The sequence below is a fragment of the Capsicum annuum genome, chromosome 10 (assembly GCF_002878395.1).
Source record: "Capsicum annuum cultivar UCD-10X-F1 chromosome 10, UCD10Xv1.1, whole genome shotgun sequence".
NCBI lineage: Eukaryota > Viridiplantae > Streptophyta > Magnoliopsida > Solanales > Solanaceae > Capsicum > Capsicum annuum.
Window position 1 is genome coordinate 140,052,191 of NC_061120.1, and position 6,850 is coordinate 140,059,040.

The following is a 6,850-nucleotide window of genomic DNA, read 5'->3' on the forward strand; positions in this document are numbered from 1 at the left end:
TTTTTAGGGGCATTTTGGTCATTTCTGCCCATTTTGGTCTTGTATATATATATATATATATATATATATATATCCAAGTGGAGAAGAGAAGTTCATTTTTTCTCCTTTCTCTTCCATAACCCTTTAGAAACTAGGGTTTCTTCCAAAATCCTAAATCTAATCTTCTCCAAGAAATTCAAGAATTTTCCAAAGATTTCACCAAGTCGTTCAAGAATTAAGTTCTCCAAGTCAAAGTCATTAAGAAACTTAGCTCAAAAGTGTAAAGAAGAGTTTCCAATCAAGCTTGTTCATCTTAAAAATCACAATCCAAGGTATGTGGGGTTTGAACAAGAACACTTCTTTTGTTCTTGTGCCCAAAGATTTAATTTCTATTGAATTTCATGATTTTTGCGAAGTGGGTTTATACCCAAATTACTTTATCAAGGATTTATGAGATTTGAGCTAAACAAGATTGACATATATGACTACTTTATTGTCCTATTTCTTAAATTGAGAATTTATCCTTTTCCATGAGAAGTTTGACTATTGAATATATATTGATATTTATCTTGAGGGTCAAGAACGAGTTCTATGATGTTTTCTTGAAGTTTTGATACTTGATATGATTTGATAAGCAAGTGTACTTGAAGATGAGAAAGATTATTTTGAGATTGAGTCGAGTTAGGAATCCACAAGTTGATTATGATTCATAAATGAGATATATATTTATGATAGACCCATGAGTTGATATTGATTAAGGTGGATTTCCTAACACGTTCTGAGCTGAGTCTGGGGGGTGTATTTAGCATCGAGCGGGAAATATGGTATTTCCCCGAAACTACGTGCCACCGTAGGATTGATATTGATAATTGTGGGCCAGAGGCCGAGTATGAGCTTGTGATCATGAAGTTGAGGTTGTACTCCCTGGCAAGAGTACGAGGCTCCCGCAAATGTGGGGTTCTCTCTTTAGGAGGGAAAAATGTTGGACTCCATGCGGCTCACATGGTGTATGTCGGTTATAAGAAACTCGCAAGTCCATAATAGTCTAAGTTTCTTGAGTTACCAAGTCACTCTAAGTCATGAGTCAAAGAGTTTGAGTTGAGACCAATGATTTATGAGATTTATGAAGTATGTGTTACTATTGATGATTTATGGAAATTACGTTTCAGGTAATTCAAGCGAAGAGAGTCATTATTGTCAGCATGCATGATTTTCTTACACATTTATGATATTATTTAAAAATGTTGATACACCCCCACATACTTAGTACATTCCCAAGTACTGATTCCCATACTTTTCTGTGTTCTATATTTCCTCGTGATATAGGTTTAGGTGCTTAGTCTCAGCAGCGACAGTGATCTTCGAGTACCTTCATCTATATTTCTGCAGTTGGTGAGTCCTCATGGTTCGAGGACCTATGTCCATGATTTTGTCTTGTTAATAGATGGTTGTTTCGTTTCAAATCAGTACGAGTCAGTTGGGGGATCTGTCCCAATGGCTCCTCAGTCTTATGTAGTAGAGGCTTTGTCAGACTAGAGTACCAGTATGTGCAGAACTTCAGTATTTTGATTGTACAGGACAGTATCTCTTTATATTTCTGTGTGTTCATGGCATGATTATTCTTTCTTACTCTAGCTTGATTTTCATCGTAGTGAGTTTTGAAAGTGATAACAGGCTTAGAGGGTTAGCTTGAGGCCACGTGTGGCCTTAAGCACCATGTGACATCTCGGGATAGGTTCTCGGGTCGTTATAATAACTCTCTACAAGTAACAAATACAACTCTCTACAAGGTGACACACAAAAAAAATCCTTTTCAGTTTCCATCTCTATTTTCTCCGTAATTGTCTGAGCATTCACTTCAAGTGTAGTCTGTTTGTCTTGGTAGACAATCTCTTTCCATTGCTCCAGAGCAGTGAAATTGCCAGAGCGGTCTTCTTCCTTTTGAATGAATTAGTCGTTGAATTCAGTTTCGGTACTACTATAGACCGTTGAGGAATCCCTGAAAAATCGATCGGATTTGTAGAAGAGAGTTAGAACAATGACGATGCTAATAATAAAAATGAAAAGAGGGCTAAGTATCGTATCAATAAGTTTTCGAAAATATTCGTTGGAGATTTTGACAACAAAAAGCAACCAAGTATAACTCCATAAGACCACAAAACTCCAACACAAAGTTCAACTATTCGAACAAGCTTTGCGACATTTTTAAAACTGTGGAATATCAGAATCACTCTGTTTTTAATTTTTTCATTACTAAAATCGAAAGTATCCATTTGAAAGAGAAATGGAACAGAAAACTTGGGCTGATTTTTTTGAGGTTCAACAAGATTGAAGAAAAAAATACAAAAATTATAAGATATATAAATTATATGGAAGAGATAACATGCAATAACTGTAACTATCAATTTACCTTATTTGATGGAGCATAATATTTATAAATAATTTGATAAAAATAGGCAAAAATTGAAAAAAAATTGAATAGAAGATATGGTTAGATTAAAGGGAAGTGAAATAATGAAAAAAAAAAGTAAAAGATAAATTATGTGGAGTAAAACATGCGTCTGTGTAGTTAATGAGCAAAATAATGCTACTTTTACTATAAGATATAATTTTGTAAAAGTGTTGCTATTTATTGTAATTATAGTATTAAGTTTGCTACGTTCTCTAATTTTTCCTTCCAATTAAGTTTGACTAAAAATATTCACCTAATTATATACTTTTTTCCCTTACTCCATTAAATTAAGTTTGACAAGAATCTTCAATTAAATAGGAGAATCCCTCCAAGATAAAATTTATCCTATATATTAAAAGGCATGGTTTCAATATGATTTTTTGACATTACGTGAAAAGTTTTAGAATGTTATGGTCCTTAAAATACTTTGTTGCTTAAGAAGGTTGTCATTTAAGGTTTATTGTTTGGACTTTATCAATAACTTCTAGAAAAATCCATTCTTTTCTGGTAAACTACAAATCATGTCCTAAAATTGAAATGCCGCTAAATATATAGAGCATGTTAAACTTTCATATATTCTTTTTAACTCAGAACTTTCAAGTTAACATGTAGATTAATAGACTCTGATCTCACATTAATGATGTCATACTCTATTTCCATCCATGTATTTCTCATTTGGATTTGATGAAGTATAAATTATTTTCTTCCTATATTTCCTTTGAATGTGAAGGGCAAATACTTACTATCTATTCGAAGTTTATATTAATCTATTCAAATTTAATATAATTAAGTAATTTACTAAGATGATAGTTTATATTAATTATAATTAATAAAAGTAAATAAATGTCATATATTCCTTTTTTACTTGGCATTATGTATTTCCTTGCCTCTGATATTAAAAGTAGAAAAAAAATTACTTCTTCCAATATTATTCTTATCAATAGGTAACCATTTAAATAATTAATAGTCAAATTTAGATATTCAAAGAATATTTAAAATGATTAATTTATTAAAATAAACTCATAATAAATATTTTCTTAATATACGTAACAAATCAACATGAATCAAGTAAAAAAAATCAAAAAACACATAGTAAGATTTTATCTTTGTGAGGGGTAAATCTTATAGAATTCATTGACAATCCTTTAAACTTGTCAGTAAATTCTAAATTATTATGATAAAGATACATTAATAATTTTAATTTTCATAATATTGGACATCTGCTGACATGGGGCATTTCCCCTAATTTTTAACATGGCCACCTAGACTCAAAATTCCGAACCTAAGAATTTTTAACTTAATGCTTGATCAATTAGTTGGAATAGCATCATCTTCGATCACCTTGAAACTCTAACTGTTTTATCCCTTGCTTAGTAAATTACTAGTCTCTCTCTCTCTCTCTCTCTCTCTCTCTCTATATATATATATATATATATATATATATATATATATTATATTCCTCATTAAATTATGGTATTTGTATTTTAATATTCAAAATATGAAAAAGTTAGTGATATTTTCTTAACCATTTAAAATGTTAACAAATAAATTAGGTCTCATAGACAAATAAAAAATTAAATTGAGTCTCAATTTATCATGAATATACTCAACATAAACGTTTCACTGATTGAAGAATGTTGATTTGATCTATATCAGAATATAATTAAGTCTTAGTTTGTCATGACTATAGTAAACATTATTGTTTGACTACTAACTGGAGAATTGTCACACCCCTAAACAGAAAGGGTAGAGAAAGATCATATGAACACATGCTATACAAATGACCTATGTTAAGAGATTGAGCCACCATTCATAAAACAAATTAGGAACAGTACATAAGTGGTGCTAGCCAACCGGCCACACTAATGTAGTGGACCACTGAAATATGTTGATGTACGATGACGTTACATTGTCTAAAACCCTCTAATAGATGTTAATGTTCAACGACAAATGGTCGGAAAGAACCTGACATACCTAAGCTATAAGTATAAATATGACTTAAAGAGTGCTAGACATCCATATCTCCAGATGATATAATAGCTCACCGAGCTGAATCGAAATACGTACCTAATATAGAAGTCTGCTACCTGGTGTACTTGATCCTGTATATACAAAGATGCAGTGCCCTCAGTAGGGATGTTAATACATATATAATATGTACCGATATGTAAAGTAGAATGAATATGTCATGACCCCACCCATCGGATTGTGCAGGCACCTACCCAACTCTACCCTAGATAGGAGAACCCTGACCACCCAACCATTCAATTGTGGAAGACATTATAAACCTTAAACATAAATAAATTCATGAATAAATAACTGTTATTTTTTAATAAAAAAACTCTATTACAAAGGATATATTGCAAAATTCTACTAAAGAACTTTCCAAAACCTAGTCTAAATGGTACAAGAGCACTAAATAAATGAAAAAATGACCCAAGATACAACATCCATGTATGAGTAGAATGACAGGACCTGCTAAACAAATAATCACCGTTATATCTATAGAAACTCCAACTTATCCGCAACATTGCTATATTTTCAAATGGAGATATAATAACTGTAGTATCAGTATAAACCACATATATTGGTAGGTGTCATTGTCCATACTAGAGTTATAAACATAAAATAACATATAGAAAAAAAGAAGAGATCATGACAATCATACAACTTAATATCCGAACATACTTAATTTACTTCAACTTTCAAAATCTACTGATGTCGCTTAAAATTAACCTCCAAAGAAGTATTTTGCTGTAGATGCCAGATATAGTAACCCAACTAGGTTGGGTTTGATCCCACAGGAAAAATGTTGAATAGTTGCTTAACTTGCTGAAATCCATGAGCAGTGCAGAAAAGTAAATGAGGGGATTTGAAATCAATTGTAAGTAGTAACTAAACTTGAATGCTTTCAAGGTTGTAACCAATAGGAAACGAACGCTAAGACTGTATTCCTCCTGGCTTCTCAACTTCATAAATTTCTCGTGTTTAACCCACGGATTCTGCTATTCTGCATGTAAAGTTGACAAGCTATGTATTATCAACCATCTTGTAAACGTGTTGATAAATATCATCCTTTACCTTATGAGTCTCAGGGCGTCGCCTTATTTCTCCTTGTCTATGATTTCAATACAACTTTTACCTTTTGAGTCTCAAGTTGATTAGATGAGATGATGGAATAATAAGATGGACATGAATCTCAAATTACTGTCTTAATCCTTTTTTCTTAATCTCAAGCTTCCTTGTGAGGATGTTATCAAATATAGACAATCCTCAAGCTTCTGCAGTAGCTCTGAGGTCAATTAATATGAAGAAGATTAAGATATATATATAACCATTAGAATATATGAATCTCCCACTTCCTTTACATAGCTAATCCACCAGGGTTCCCACAACCCCAGTCAGGAACATTAGCCTCTCATGTTCATGCAATAATCCATGGTAATCAATAAAGAATTCATGTAATAAATTGCACAAGAATAAGAAGAATAAGTCCAAAATCTTCAATTAAATAATAACCCAAAAATCTCAAGAATAATGTAAAGTATTGTAAAAGTATGTAAAATAATGTTAAGGAATGTCAAAGAGTGTAACCTAATAAAAGATAAACCCTAGGGTATTTATAGTATCTCAAAACAACCCAAAAATCCTAATTAAAATGGAATAGGAAAAGTAATATCGGCGTAAGGTACAACTCGTTCATCCACTCGTAATGTCTTCTTACGAGTCGTACAGTGCCTCTGGTATGTTCTCCAGTGTCTGACCTTTCAGAGCTTCAACTTTCTGTTATCTTTTCGACTCATTCTCATGGGTCGTACCTTGACCAGACAACTCGTGTCCTTCACTCGTTACGACCTAGGACTTCTTCCTTTAATACTTTGAATACTTGTCTGCTTACAGTTTACCCATATGAGTCATACTCAGATTTCTAACTCATATTTTTTTGTGACTTAAACTCTAAATAGGAGCCTAAGGTTATGTTCTCTTTATGGTTTCTTGATACGATCCATATCCTCATCTTATCACTCGTATGCTCCAGTTGTATCTTTCTTTTACTTAGCATTTCTACTTGGCTTTGGTTTCTGTTGTGCTTACGATTCAACCTACAAGTCATATGATGTGTTGACGACTCTTAAGGTGACTCGTATCATCTGCACCTTTGTTTTCTTCAAGTCTTTTTCTTTGAATTTTATTCCAACACTATTATTGACCCGTTTTACCTGCAACAATCACAAAAGTACATCATATCTACTAAAATAACCTTCGTACAAGCATAAATTATTTGTTTTAAGCATTGAAAGTGCCATGTTTTCATGACGCATCAACACCCTCAACGTAGAAGTTTGCGAGTCCTCAAGTGAACAAAAACCAAAACTACTACCCACAACAATGATGTTTAAATAGAAAGATCCTAATATA